Genomic DNA, 14,130 nt, shown 5'->3' on the forward strand with positions numbered 1-14,130 from the left:
AGCAGACCCCCCCACTGAGCAAGGAGCCAGCTGGATGCAGGCTCAATCTCACATTTGAGCTGAACTCAAGAGTTGGGCATTAACCGACTGAGCCACCCAGGTGCCCCAAAACATGCTCTCTTAACTATAGAGAACAACACACCAATACATGGATGGTTACCAGAGGGGAGGTGGGTGGGGTTTGGGTGAAATAGGTGATGAGGATTAAGGAGTGCCCTTGTGATGAACACTGGCTTTTGTATGTAAGTGTGAGATTGCTATATTGTACACTTTAACTAGGATTTAAATAAATATTTAATAGAGAAAAGAAAAAAAATAAGCTAGTTATAGAAGCTACTGTTTGGTGATAAAAAAATAGATTGAAATTAGTTTGAATAGGGATAGGTCACAAAATTTATTTGCGATGGTGGGACTAGTGCAGAGATATCATTTCCTATGACGCAGATACTGAAAAAAAGTCTTTCAAGCCCTCCCTTACTACCAGGATCAACAATCTTTAGGAATCCTCCCAGATGCATATATAGCATTCTATAAATAACTCACATAAAAAACAGATCAATATAATCCTTTTAGGCGTTACAGCTCTAGTGTTTAACTTTTTCAGAAGTTTTAAAACTACTTTCCAAACTTAATTTATATAGAAACATTTTGAAATCCTACTTAACCCTAACCTAATGTTAATTCATTCCCTCAAGAGTAAACTTGGTGCAACCCAAAATAATTCTCCTGAAAAGCCACTTACTCTGATTAAACCAAGTGTTTTCATAGAAATCTACTTTATTGGAAAGCAATATTCCAAGAAATGGCCTAAATGTTCCTTTTGCTAATGCCACTCGAATGCTGTCGGTCCTGAAGGAAAAACTTAAAGAGATATAAAGTTAATTAGAAATGCCACATGCAAACGATTATGATTACTTAATTAGCAGTATCCCTTAAATTGGCACAATATGTAACCTAATATGTAGCTTAATGGCTTTGTTATTAATCAATTCTTAATGTAAACAGTTTGAAGCTCTTGTTGTTTTGTAATGTTCATTATAAATAGTCCCTGTGGGAATCACAACTTTATTTCATTAAAACTCCTGCCTGCTGCTAATTGCTGCTAGGAAAACATGCACGAATTAATTGTGTTTTAGAAGCCAATGATGTAAATTTATAAGCTTCTGCATTGATTGCTGGGGACTGCTGGGTTGTAGATCATTCCTTCCCACTGTGATAGATAGCATGCTGTAGTTGGCAACACTGACCTGTTCTAAATCAATAACACTCGGTTAGTAAGTCTTACTACTGTAGAGGTTAAAAAAAAAAAAAATCTGAAAATTCTGTTTATCATGCCAGCTGGGACATTATATGAATTTAGGTTATGGGCAATTAATTTGTAAGTTTTAATGACTTCTTGTGCAAAACAAACATTTGTCTTTAGCAAAGATGACCGACGAACATTAAATTGGTTAGTGTTTTTAAAGAAATACTGAATTTTTTCAAAAAGATTGCTCAAATATAAATATAGTCCTGCTTGTTGACAATTCCCCCCTAATCTTTTATTGTTACAAATGGCCTGTCCAGTATATACCACATGAGATGAATTTAAAACCCCAAATATTAAAATGCAGAACTGGAGGGGAACAAACCACACTTGGCTTTCAAGTGCAGATTGAGACCAATGAGAAGAAACCTGTTTGTATTCTCAGTTGATTGCTGATGTCTTAGCTTGTTGTTTCCACAATATTTCAGAATAATAAGACCATCTGTCAACAGGGAAAAAGAATAGCAACAATATGGGCAGAAATGTCTTTATACATGATGAAATAACATTTGCCTAATGTTTTTTTGGGGGGGCGGGGGAGCGTTGGTCTTAGATGATACTGTACACACATTTTTTTTGTTTGCTTTTTTTCAATTATTCAAAAATGAAATAAAATTATACGTTTCTGACTAATTGTTTTCATTACACTAATCCTTACAATATTTTTTTGTGAAATTGGCCGTTTACATTACCTGATCTCTGCTAAAAATACCCTTGGAATCTATGAAAAACCAAAACACGTGTAAATTGGATTTGTAGCACCCATAGCCTAGTTAAATGGGGGAAGTGAGCAAATCATTAAGAATCATCAAACACATTATGTAAATATTTTACCGAAATAAGATGAGAGATGAAGCACAACTGCCTTTGTCCACCTGTAAAAGTAATTAATTTAGAGTTACAGATAGTGATTTTTACAATTAGCTTACTATTTTAAATTACTATACTTAATTTTTAAAATGCTTCAACATATATGTGGCTCAAAAACCGAAAAGCATAAACAAATTATACTGTGAAAACATTCTTTCACCTCCTGCTATTTTCTTTCCTTCCAAGACAGGGATCTGCACACACTGTAATATGCTTTCTTTTATTCATGCCAATGTGTATTTTGGAAAGCTTTCCAATTCAGCATGAGGGTTTCCTGATTTTCTTTGAATATTTTATAGATGTACCAGAACTTAGATAACCAGTGCTCTATTAATGAATTCTAATTTCCTGTATTGTGTTAGAATTTTGTTAGTGATAGTAGTAATAATAATAACTAATGTTTATAAATAATCCTACACATATTATTTCGCACAGATGTGAATATATCTCTAAGAAAAAGCTCCTCTGAGTAGAATTTCTGGTTCAAAGGGTATCTACATTTTTATTTTTGATAGATATTTCCAGAATGCTCCAAAGCCACATACCAATTACACTCCCACTAAAATGCCTGAGATTATCTACCCACAGTCTTCTGAGACAAATGTTTTCTAACTTGGATTTTTGACAATTTGATAAATTGAACAGTGTCATCTCCAGATACTTTAAACATACATTTTCTAATTATCAGTGAAGATGAATAATTTATAAATGTTTAAAAGCCAAGTCTAATTCCACCCCACTGCCAAATAACCACATACTTTTTTTTCTTTTTTCCTTTTCTTTTCTTTCTTTTGTTCTTTCCTTTTCTCTGTGAATCAGTCCTTCATTTTCTGTGCCCATTTTTTGTTTTCCTTGTTAGACTTTTTTTTTTTTACAACTTCTAGTGAGACTTTATACATTAGAAAGATTAGTACTTTTGGGGATCCCTGAGTGGCTCAGTGGTATAGCCCCTGCCTTAAGCCCAGGGCATGATCCTGGAGTCCTGGGATCGAGTCCCACATTAGGCTCCCTGCATGGAGCCTGCTCTTCTCTCTGCCTGTGTCTCTGCCTCTCTCTCTCTCTGTCTCTCATGAATAAATAAAATCTTTAAAAATATAAAATCTTAAAAAAAAAAGATTAGTACTTTTGATATGAGTTGCAATATTTTTCCCATTTGTATATCTATATTTTGCTTATGTTTATTTTGCTATTCTAAAGGATCAGGTTTTTATTCTTAATCAGCCATATCAAGATATACCTAAATCCAGTTTTAGTTGAATAAATTTTTATAAAATATATAATCACCATAATAATCAAGGTGTAGAACATTTCAATCACTCTAGAAACTCCTTTTTTGCCCTTTTCAGAAATATGCCTGACTTTTAGTCTGGATACCGTTTTTCTGTCATTATAGACTAGTTTTGCCCATTCTAGAATATCATGTAAGTGGAATAATTCTGTATGTTTCTTTTATGTTTGGCTTCCTTTGACCTACATGATGCATCTAAGATTCATTCGTCTTGTTGTATGTATCAGTAGGCTTTTGTTTTATGTTTTTTCTTGTCACTTCTTATTGCTCAGTAGTATTCTATTATATAGATAAACCAAAGTTTATCAATTCACTTTTTGATAGTTTCCTTTCGGATTGTAATTATGACCAATAAAGTTTCTATGACCATTAATGTAGAAGTCTTATGGTGTATGCATGTTTTTATTTATTTTAGGTAAATATCTAGGAGTGAAATCCTTGTGTCATTAATAAGTGTATTTTAACTTTCTAAGATAATATCAAGTGGCTGAACCATATTACACTCTCAGCAGCAATGTATGAGGGTCCACACATTGGTATTTTAGGTTTTTTAATGTAGCCATTCTAGTTGGTACACAGTGATAGCTCATATTTTTAAAATTTGCATTTACCAGGATGCCTGGGTGGCTCAGTGGTTGAGCATCTGCCTGTGGTTCAGGTCATGATCCTGGAGTCCCAGGATCGAGTCCCTCATTGGGCTCCTGGCAGGGAGCCTTCTTCTCCCTCTGCCTGTGTCTCTACCTCTCTCTCTCTGTGTGTCTCTCATAAATTAAAAATAAATAAATAAATAAATAAATAAATAAATAAATAAATATAATAAAATTTGCATTTACCTGATGGCTTTGATGTTGATCATCTATCATGTACTTATTGGCTATTCATACATCTTCTTTTGTGACATCTGGTCAAGTCTTTTGTCATTTTTTAAGTTAATTGTTTTTTATTGAGATATAATAGCTTATTGTGTATTCTGCAAGTCCTATATCACATGTACATATTTCCAATAAATTGGCTTACTTTTAAAATTTTCTTATCAGTTTTTTTGAAAAGTAGAAATTTCCATTTTGTTGAAGCCTGATGGATTATTTTATGTTTCTTATGTCATTACTAAGATTTCTTATCTCAAAGTCATGAACAGTTTTCTTATGTTTACTTCTCTGTGTTGTTGCTTTGTAGGTATATATTTTTATTTTACAGAAATAGTATTAGTTAACATTTTATTCTATTCTTACTATTTTCACTAAATACTCTAATATTGGTAGCTATTCATAATACCATGCATATGTTTGACCTGTGGCTTCTGTTTAATATTTTATGAGGTGCCTCCACTATATATTACTACTGACAAAGAGGGTGGCCTATATGCAAATTAGACCATCTTTTTCCAGACCTTGAACCTTAATGGACTAGCTACAGCCCTACATACTCTGTTCACAGTTTTACTCATACAGTTCTTACATTGGAAGTGAATTTCCCAGGCACCTATCTATCTGTCTCTACCTTTAACACTCACATCTGTGCCAATACTATCTACCTTTAAATTAGTGCAAATGATTTTACTATCCCTCCATCCCTACTTCTGTCATACACCTGAAGAAGATACACATTTCTAGGTTAGTATCTCCATCCTGCATTCTAATTTCCTCCTGGTTTTTTTTTCATCCTTTCTTATATCCTCATTTTCCATAACATTTCTAAAAGTCTCTCTTGCCTTTTCAAGCAAACAGTTAGACAACAGCAGAAAGCCCTATATCCCCATCCTTTGTGAGTTTTCCTTACTTTTTTCAACAAGCCCAAACCTGACCTCTCCTTCACATTAATTCCCTTGTAGCCTTTTCTTTTCTTTTCTTTTTCTCTTTCTTTTTTCTTTTCTTTTTTTTCTTTTCTTTTCTTTCTTTTCTTTTCTTTTTCTTTTCTTTTCTTTTTTTCTTTTCTTTTTTCTTTTTTTTTTTTGTTCCCCTGTAACCTTTTTACATTGTAGTCACTTTTTTCCTCCTATAGCAATGAGCCTTGAGATGAGCTAGGAGTCTTTCTTGTTTCCTATTTCCACTTCCAAGTTGTTCTTCCTCTGTCTTCTATGAATACTCCCAGCACTGAGTCTTTGCCAATTTGACTACACAGCCATAGTCTGTCCTTTTAGTCATCTACACACACCTCACATCATCTCTGTCCTTTATTCAAGGTTTTTCACTCCTGTCTTATTATCACATTCTTCACCACCACTCCTGTCTTAGTGCCTAATGACTACTGTCTCCACAGTTAGCATCACACCAACACCCTGGCATCATATTTCCATGAACTTCCTTCCTCTAATGTTCTTTTCCTGTTTGTCCTCTTCACACCAACCTCAGTCAGTCACTCACTGAACATGCTCCTAGAACTACCCATTACCAAATCTAGAACCCTTCCATGCACTCAATTTCGATTATCTCCCTCTCTGACTGCCATACCCCTTCTTATAAGCTAACTGCTTCTGGCACAAGATTCTGATAATCTTTCAACCTCACAGGGACTGTCAGTCCATGAGTACCACCAACATTTCCTGTGGCTTCAGTCTTATCTATTTAACCCTCTCCTTATCAAGATAAATTCCACAGGAAATCACAAATATATTCATTATTCTCTCTCACATGTCTTCAGTTCTGCTGCGTGCACTTCCCTCAATTCCTTGTAACTCCAACCTGGTGTAATCTTATTGTCCCCTTTCTCTGTTCCTACATGGTCTGCCTGAGGGCCTTTCGATCAAATGCACTTTCCCCAGACATCTGGAAGGGGTACTCCTTTCCTTCGATAAGACTTGACAAAAATATTATTTCCTTAAGGCCTTCTTTTTCCTCTTTTTAAATATTATAAGTACTCCTCCTTCACCCTTGGGTTTCCTATCTCCTTGTCTTCAGTTCTGCTGCATTTTCCTCCATAACAACTGCTACTTTCTAATATTCCAGGATATCATTTATTTTATTTATCTACTGTTGTCTCTTCCCTACCCTCTCACATACAAGATAGAATGTGAGCTCCAGGTACCATTGTCCACCATTTTTTTCACTTAGTATTCTCTGTTCCAAGGACAATGCTTGGTCCATAGAAATAACTTCACAAATATGAAAAAAAAAAAAAAAAACTGTTCAAGAAATGAATGTGTGGGGCACCTGGGTGGCTCAATGGGTTAAGCAACCAATTCTTGATTTCAGCTCAGGTCATGACCCCAGAGTTGTGAGATCCAGCTCCTCATTGGACTCTACCCTGAGCATGGAGTCTGCTTAGGATTTCTCTCTCCCTCTCTCTGTCTGCCCCTCCCCTGTTCTCTCTCTCTTAAAAAAAAAAAAAAAAAAAAGAAGGAAGGAAGGAAGGAAGAAAGAAAAAGAAAGAAAAGAAAGAAAGAAAGAAAAGAAGAAGAAAGAAAGAAAGAAAGAAAGAAAGAAAGAAAGAAAGAAAGAAAGAAAGAAAGAAAGAAAAATTGCCCCCAATAATGTGATTGCAGCACTTGATATGGACATAAGTGTGCCTTTCACTTTCTAGATAATTTTGAGGATTTTCAAGTGTTTTCCCAAAGTTGAAGCAACTCCTAAATGAACAAGTCAGTACTAAAACCTCGAATCTATAATTCTTTCCACAGCACTATCTAGCCACAGGGCAAATTTAATTTCATTAGATGCCTAAGTGTGAAAATATCTGTCCTCCAGTATTTGTGGTATGTTGTACTTTCATTAAAATATTATTACCACCTATTCATGTATTATAAATATAATAGGGAGACTGAGCAAGAAAAAACTTGTGACTCCAGATATCAAATTTTCTATAATAGAGAATGGATAATGAAACAAAATGATTCAATTCATTTTCAGGCTACTTTCAAAAAGGAGAGATAATATTATGAAATAAAATGTATGTATGTTCTTTTCTAGGTAAGATGATTTGCTATAATTGTCCTATTGGGATTTTAATAAGCTCTTAGAAGCAAAGGAAGTTTATTTTTAAATTAAAAAGTATTGTTTGTCTATCTTCCATAGCAAACCTCAGCAATTTACTTTGTTACACAATGTTCAACATAATACAAACCATTATTATAGATATAATACCTTGATTATACAAGGCTCAGTACTCTAGGAAGCTTAACTTTCTTGAGCCTATGCATGTAGATTTCTCCTGTACATAGCCACATATTGCAGGGGATTAATAGCTAGTAGAAATTTGATTTACGTTTAACATAACTTCATATTCATTTTGTACATTTCTTTCCAGATTACTAATCAAAACATCAATGGCTACCCTTAAAGGTATTAAATCAACATTATTTTTTCCTTATCAATCTTAAACATCTTGATGCAATGTGCATAAAAACATATATTTCCTAAAACCTTTGCAGATGTGCATCTTTTTAGCAACACTTCCTCCTGCACAAATTTAAATTTAAAATAGTATTTAATTTAATTAATTAATTTTTTAAAGATTTTTATTTATTTATTCATGAGAGAAATAGAGAGAGAGAAAGAGAGAGAGAGAGAGAGAGAGGCAGAGACACAGGCAGAGGGAGAAGCAGGTTCCATGCAGGGAGGATCAGACCTCGAGCTGAAGGCGGCGCTAAACGACTGAGCCACCCGGGCTGCCCAGTATTTAATTTTAATAGGCAAAATAAGAAGACCCTCAAATAACAGCCTCTTCATGAGAAAGAAAGGAAAGTTGGTAATATTTTCTCTAGTTTATTCTACTACTTGGTTAATGAAAGTAGCTATAGTGCCTAACTGCTTTCTAGAATGTAGAAAAATTATCAATAAGTTCTTTTTTATCTTTCTTAAAAATGGATCAGTTCAAGTCACCAACACTTTAAGACATTAACTACAGGATACATAAGTGAGTGGTACTTGAAATAAATGGACCTTTTTGAAAAACACATAAATCAGATTTAGGATCATCATTGAGTTTCAGGAAAAATGTTAATTTTGATAATATCAGACTAATTAGATTGTCACTCTTATGAGAATTGAAGGACTGATTCAAACTTAATTTACTATTTTTTTTCCTTGGCCTATAATTCTTAATCTAAACTTTCTTGAAATGTGGAAATTGGACAATGCCACCCAAGGTATAGAGATCCTAATCTCTGCAACCTGGAATGTTACCTTACATGACTAAAAAGAGAGGGCAGACCTGATTAAGTTAAGGATGTTCAGAATGTGAGGTTATCCCGTACTATCTGGCTGGGCACTACATGCAATCACTTAAGTCCTTAGTAGAGGGAGGAGAGAGATTTGGCACAGGAAAGACCATGTGACCTAAGTAGATGGAAGAAGAGGGGGGAAAGAAGGAAGTAGAGGCAGAGACAGATGGTACTTGGCTTGCTCTGGTGTTGGAAGAAGGGAACTGAGACAAGGATGACAGTGATGAAGTTTCCAAAGCCTGAAGAGACAAGGAAGTAAATTGTCCTCTGGAACCTCTGGAGGGAGTGTGGCCCTGCTGGCATCTTGATTTTGGCCCCATAAAACTGAGCTTAGACTTCCCACCTGCAGATTATAAAAGAATGCATTCCCATTGTTTTAAGTCATTTGTTAAAGAAACCATAGGTAAGTAATACAATGAAACAATAACGTACACTAATGAAAAACACTAATACACTGACAAAAAGGGTCTACAACATAGTGGCTATTGGTGTGTCATCAACTGGAAGACTGTAAGACTCAACAGTAGCCTGCAACTCATAAATAACACACACACACACACACACACACACACACATATATATACACATACATACACACACATACATACATTCTGGGGATAAACCTACGATTTTGATGAAAAATGTTTTGTTAGGTTTTCATGAATACATGTTTTTATATTATAAATTTTATAATTGTATATGTACCTATTAACAGGTTTCAAAGAAGAAAAATAAAGATAAATACTTTGTTTCCTGCAATTCTATTTTAACTCTACATTCTTGCCTGTTAAGAACGCCTTAATTTTCTTTGTAACTTTTTTCCCCAAAGCTGATAAATATGATCACATAAGAGTGGATAGGATTTTAGTGATACCAGCAGAAAAAGAAATGTATTCTTACTGTGTTATTGTACAAGCAGGGTACTTTCTGTTTAGGTATACATTAATTTTTAATACCTCTGGAAAACCAGGAGCTAGGCATTACTGGAATATCTTTTTTAGGCCCTAATGTCCTTTTCCCATGTTATCCCTTTCCTACCATCTACCATCTTACACACCTTGGGCATCTGCTAATGATTGGCATTTCTAAAATTTGCAGTTTTCTTTTTCATCTGGATAGATTTGAAAAAGCAGTTACTGATTCTTATGATATAAATAATACCAAATGTACTTTTGAAAATTTCTTAGGCAGTTGACTTCATATGATTTATGTTCCTCTATTCCTTGCACACCTGTGTCAAACATCTAGTTGCTCTCATCCTTGAAATGGTGCTTATGTGTTCTGCTGTGGTAGAGAGAGACACTGAGGACTACCCTTACCTACTGAAAGCCTGATTTTACTGCAGAAACCATTTACAATGATTTTAATTCTGATTTGAAGACTTCTCGAATTAATTTTTAAAGTTTCTGGATATTTGAGTGTGTTGGGGTTCAGGGCAATGTATCCCAAAATATGACATTCTTATATATTGCATTTTTTAAGCTAAGGTATGGGAGAAAAAGACATAAAACCCTTCTGTGAGAGATGCTCTTTCCCCCATACCAAGAGAAAAAGAAGCATCTATATCTTCAAAGATAAAGGGATGCCAAGAGGAATTCTAACAAACTAAGCCTTAAGTGTCCACTATGCAATAAATATTATTATTACTTCATACTGGTTAACTTACCATATTCCTTTATGTCTATCTTTCACCAACCTTAAAGTAAAAACACACAGGCCCAACTGTTCCTATAGTCTTCATTTCCTTATGAAGGCTCCCACTTCATGTAAAATTTATAATAAGTAAATCTGTATGCTTTTCTCCTATTAATCCAGCTCTGTCATTTAATTTTTGAACCCAGCCAGGGACCCTAAGAGGGTCAAGGAAAACTCTTCCTACCCTCCAGGAGTAAATATCAGGAAGTACATGTAGAATCTTCATATTGGGTAAAGAGCGATGAGTCTAGTTACATGTGCTCATTGATAAGAAAAATGACAGGGGCATCCGGGTAGCTCAGTAGGTTAAGCATCTGCCTTTGGCTCAGGTCATGATCTCACGGTCCTGGGATGGTGTCCAGCATCGGCTCCTTGCTGGGTGGGGACTCTGCTTCTCCATCTCCTTCTGCCTACAGCTCTCCCTGCCTGAGCCTGCTCTCTCACTCTCTCTCTCAAATAAATAAACACAAATCTTTAAAAAAATAAAATAAATAAAATTGACCAAATACACCTCAAGTGCCTCAGATTTAAGAATAATTTGATCATCTACCTTCTGTTTCCCAAAAAGATTTTAGAACTTTAATGTTGCTAATTATTTTCACTACCATTCAATATCTCCATGATTTTATTGTGAAAGCTTCAGTATCTAAGCCTATTTAGCATCTCAACGTGTAAAATAATAAGGCATTTGTGATCACTTTTCAGGAAAAGGGTAGAGTACCCAAATTACCCTTTCTCATGATGCTTCCTTTCTCTTTAGGCTAGACAGACCAGAAACAAACAAATAGACGCAATAGTGTGGAAGAAGACAGTAAATGCTGTGACAAAAAATAAGGCATAATAGGGACTCCTAATCTTCCACTACAGTTCACACTGATACTCCTTTATCTGAGGAAGTAGCTTGCTGTATCAAACAGTTCCCAGTTGAGGTAAAGTATAGTCATATGATGGCACTTCATTCACAGAAATGTGAGCAGAAATTATGTGTATAGCCCTTAGATCTGGCCCCTAAAAAGCAGCAAAATAAAACAAAACAGAAAACTACTTTGCTCTCATGGTTTTCCTGCTCATAAAACAGGTCACAAAAACAAGTTCTTACTTGTAGTGATGGCAATGACTCCAGCAAGTTTGCAAGCTCCATATTGAAAATGCTATAGCCTAGCCCCACTCAGCCTGAGACTTTGAGCAAAGTCGTAGAGGAAAGTCATACCATGGACATGTTCGTATGCTCACTGTTAAGTGAGTAAATTATGAACTTCTATCATGTTTGGGTCTATGTGACATACCATTGCAGTGACCCAAAGTAAGGGAAGTGGCATTTCACCCAGGCTGGTTAGAGAAGCCTCTCTAACAGAGTTGGGCTGACAGCACAAATGAAAGAGAGGTCAAGTCATGCATCCATCAAAAGAGGAGTGTAGCTACCAAAGCAAGAGATAGCTGCAAAGAACTGGGGGCAAGGGTATATTTGTCAGTTTTGAGGAAGAATAAAAAGGACACTATTGCTGAAGCGCTGGCCTCAAATAGGAGGAAATGAGGTGGAAGAGATATCATGTGTCGTGTCATACAGAGCTTTGAAGACCATGATAAACTTTTTGGATTTCATTCTTCATTAGATGGAGATCCAGAGATATAGCATAATCTAATTACATGTAGAAAATCCTCTTTTGGGTTGATAATTTAATACAGGAGGCAGGTGAATAATTAGAAGGATATTCTAATATAAGTAATTAACATTATAATTTTCCTTGTAAACACTGCTTTACCTTCATCCCATAAATTCTGATATGTCTTTTCCTTTTTAATTCAGTATAAGTGTTTTTAAAATTTCTTTTGGGACATTGGATGGCTGGGTGGCTCAGTTAGTTAAGCATCTGCCTTCGGCTCAGGTCATGATGCCAGGGTCCTGGGATCTAACATCTTGGGCTCCTGGCTCAGAGGGGAGCATCCTTGTCCCTATCCTACTGCTCTTCCCCCTCACTCATGTATGTTTGCTATAAATAAATAAAGAGATAGATGATAGATGATAGATAGATAGATAGATAGATAGATAGATAGATAGATAGAGAGATAGATAGTTGATAGATAAATCTTTTAAAAATATTTCTCTTGGGACTACCTTTTTGGTTCACGCATTACATAGAAGTGTATTGATTAATTGCTAGCCCTTTAAGGGGATTTCCATCTATCTTTCTGTTTATTCATTTTAGTTTAATCCATTGTTATCTGAGAAAGTCCTCTGTGTGATTTCTACTTTAAATTTGTTAAGATTTGTTTTGTGGCCCAGAATATGGTTTACCTTGGTGCATATTCCATGTACACTTGATAAAAATTCTTATTTTGTTGTTGTTCAGTAGAATATTGTATAATTTTGGTCAAGTTTGTAGATAGGTTTTTGGGGTCTGCTATATCTGATTTTCTGTCTACCCTTTTGATCAGTTATTGAAAGAGGAAAATTAGAAGTCTCCAATTTTGATGGTGGTTATTTCTTTGATTTTCCCTTTTTATTCTATCAGATTTGCTTCATGTATTTGAAGCTCAGCTTTTTGTGTCCAAACACATTCAGGATTTTTAAATCATCTTAGAGAATTGGTTACTTTTTCATAATGCAATGTCCCTCTTTATCCTTGATAATATTCCTTGTTCTAAAGTCAGCTTCATCTTATATTAATAGAGGTTTTACAGCTTTCTTTTCATTAGTATGCACATGACATATTTATGGGGTGTTTGAAGGATTTGGGGGCTGATCAAGGGAAAAGCTATGACCATGAGGTGGCAACTTTATTGGGTAACACTCTGACATATTTGTATTGTAGGGGCTAGGGAACTACCCATAGGCTGCTCAGGGAGGCTCATGTGGGGTTGCTACTCAGAAGGGAAGGCAGGGAACTCTCAGGAGAGAGCGGGTTTATGAGTCTAGGTGATAGCATGTCAGAGTGCTGCAGAAGGACAGCAGTAGCTTGGGGTTTTTATGTCCCAGGGCTTATCCTATCTATTGTTAGCAGATGTTGCTGAGGGTTCATGAGTATGCAAAGAAGGCAGGCTCTGAATGGCTAAAAATCTGCTTGTTTGGGTTATTTCAAAAGCAACCAGATATGTAAATATTTTAGTTCAGCACCCAATGGCTTTTGAGCTAATGGGTTGCAGCCTGCAGTAAGGAAATAAACAACCTAGGGACTAATATACCAAAACCATCTTTTTGCCTTATTTATATAACAATCCATCCTTGGTCCCAAGTTGCCCTATAATCTAAAGCCTATGTTGTTTTGGAGTGCCTGAATGTGAAGCCAGTGATAAGGCATTTCTAATACCCAGCATCCTAGAAGAGCACGGATGAGGATTTCAAAACTCAGTCACAGTCTGCCCTTTCCATGGGAAAACCAGGAGAATAGGTAAGAAAAGAAAAGGATCAGTCCCATCCACTAAGTTAGCAAAGTGTTATGGTGGCCGATTTGGTGTGTGGCCTGGCTACCTGTGAAACTTGGTTATCATTATCTACCCACATGGAGCAAGAAGTGTCAAAAGTGCATGGACTCTTTTCTCAAGTGGTTCTCGAGTGAAATCCTTAAGGATAGACTGGAACTCAGGGTGTGAGAGGACACATGTTTTCTCTTCCAAGGGAGAATTGGCTTCTCCTTTTTTTTTTTTTTTTTTTTTTCCTTTTCTATTTTTATTTCTCTTTGTGGGATCACCAGCAGAGAAAGTAAATGATCCCAGTCCTTGGTGATACCACCTTCCTCTCCAAGGTCTTCCCTCTTGTCTCCTCTCACTGGTTCCCACCTTCCCTCTGGTCTACCCCAGGAGCTGGACTCCATT

The 14,130-nt window shown here is 35.8% G+C and overlaps 1 pseudogene; it reads right to left on the reverse strand.

Annotated features, from left to right (window-relative positions):
• LOC112679157 (ADP/ATP translocase 2-like) overlaps nucleotides 1-11,536 on the reverse strand; it is a 28,573-nt pseudogene extending 17,037 nt beyond the window's left edge.
• Nucleotides 11,537-14,130: the final 2,594 nt, after the last annotated feature.

The sequence above is a fragment of the Canis lupus genome, chromosome 6, assembly GCF_003254725.2.
Source record: "Canis lupus dingo isolate Sandy chromosome 6, ASM325472v2, whole genome shotgun sequence".
NCBI lineage: Eukaryota > Metazoa > Chordata > Mammalia > Carnivora > Canidae > Canis > Canis lupus.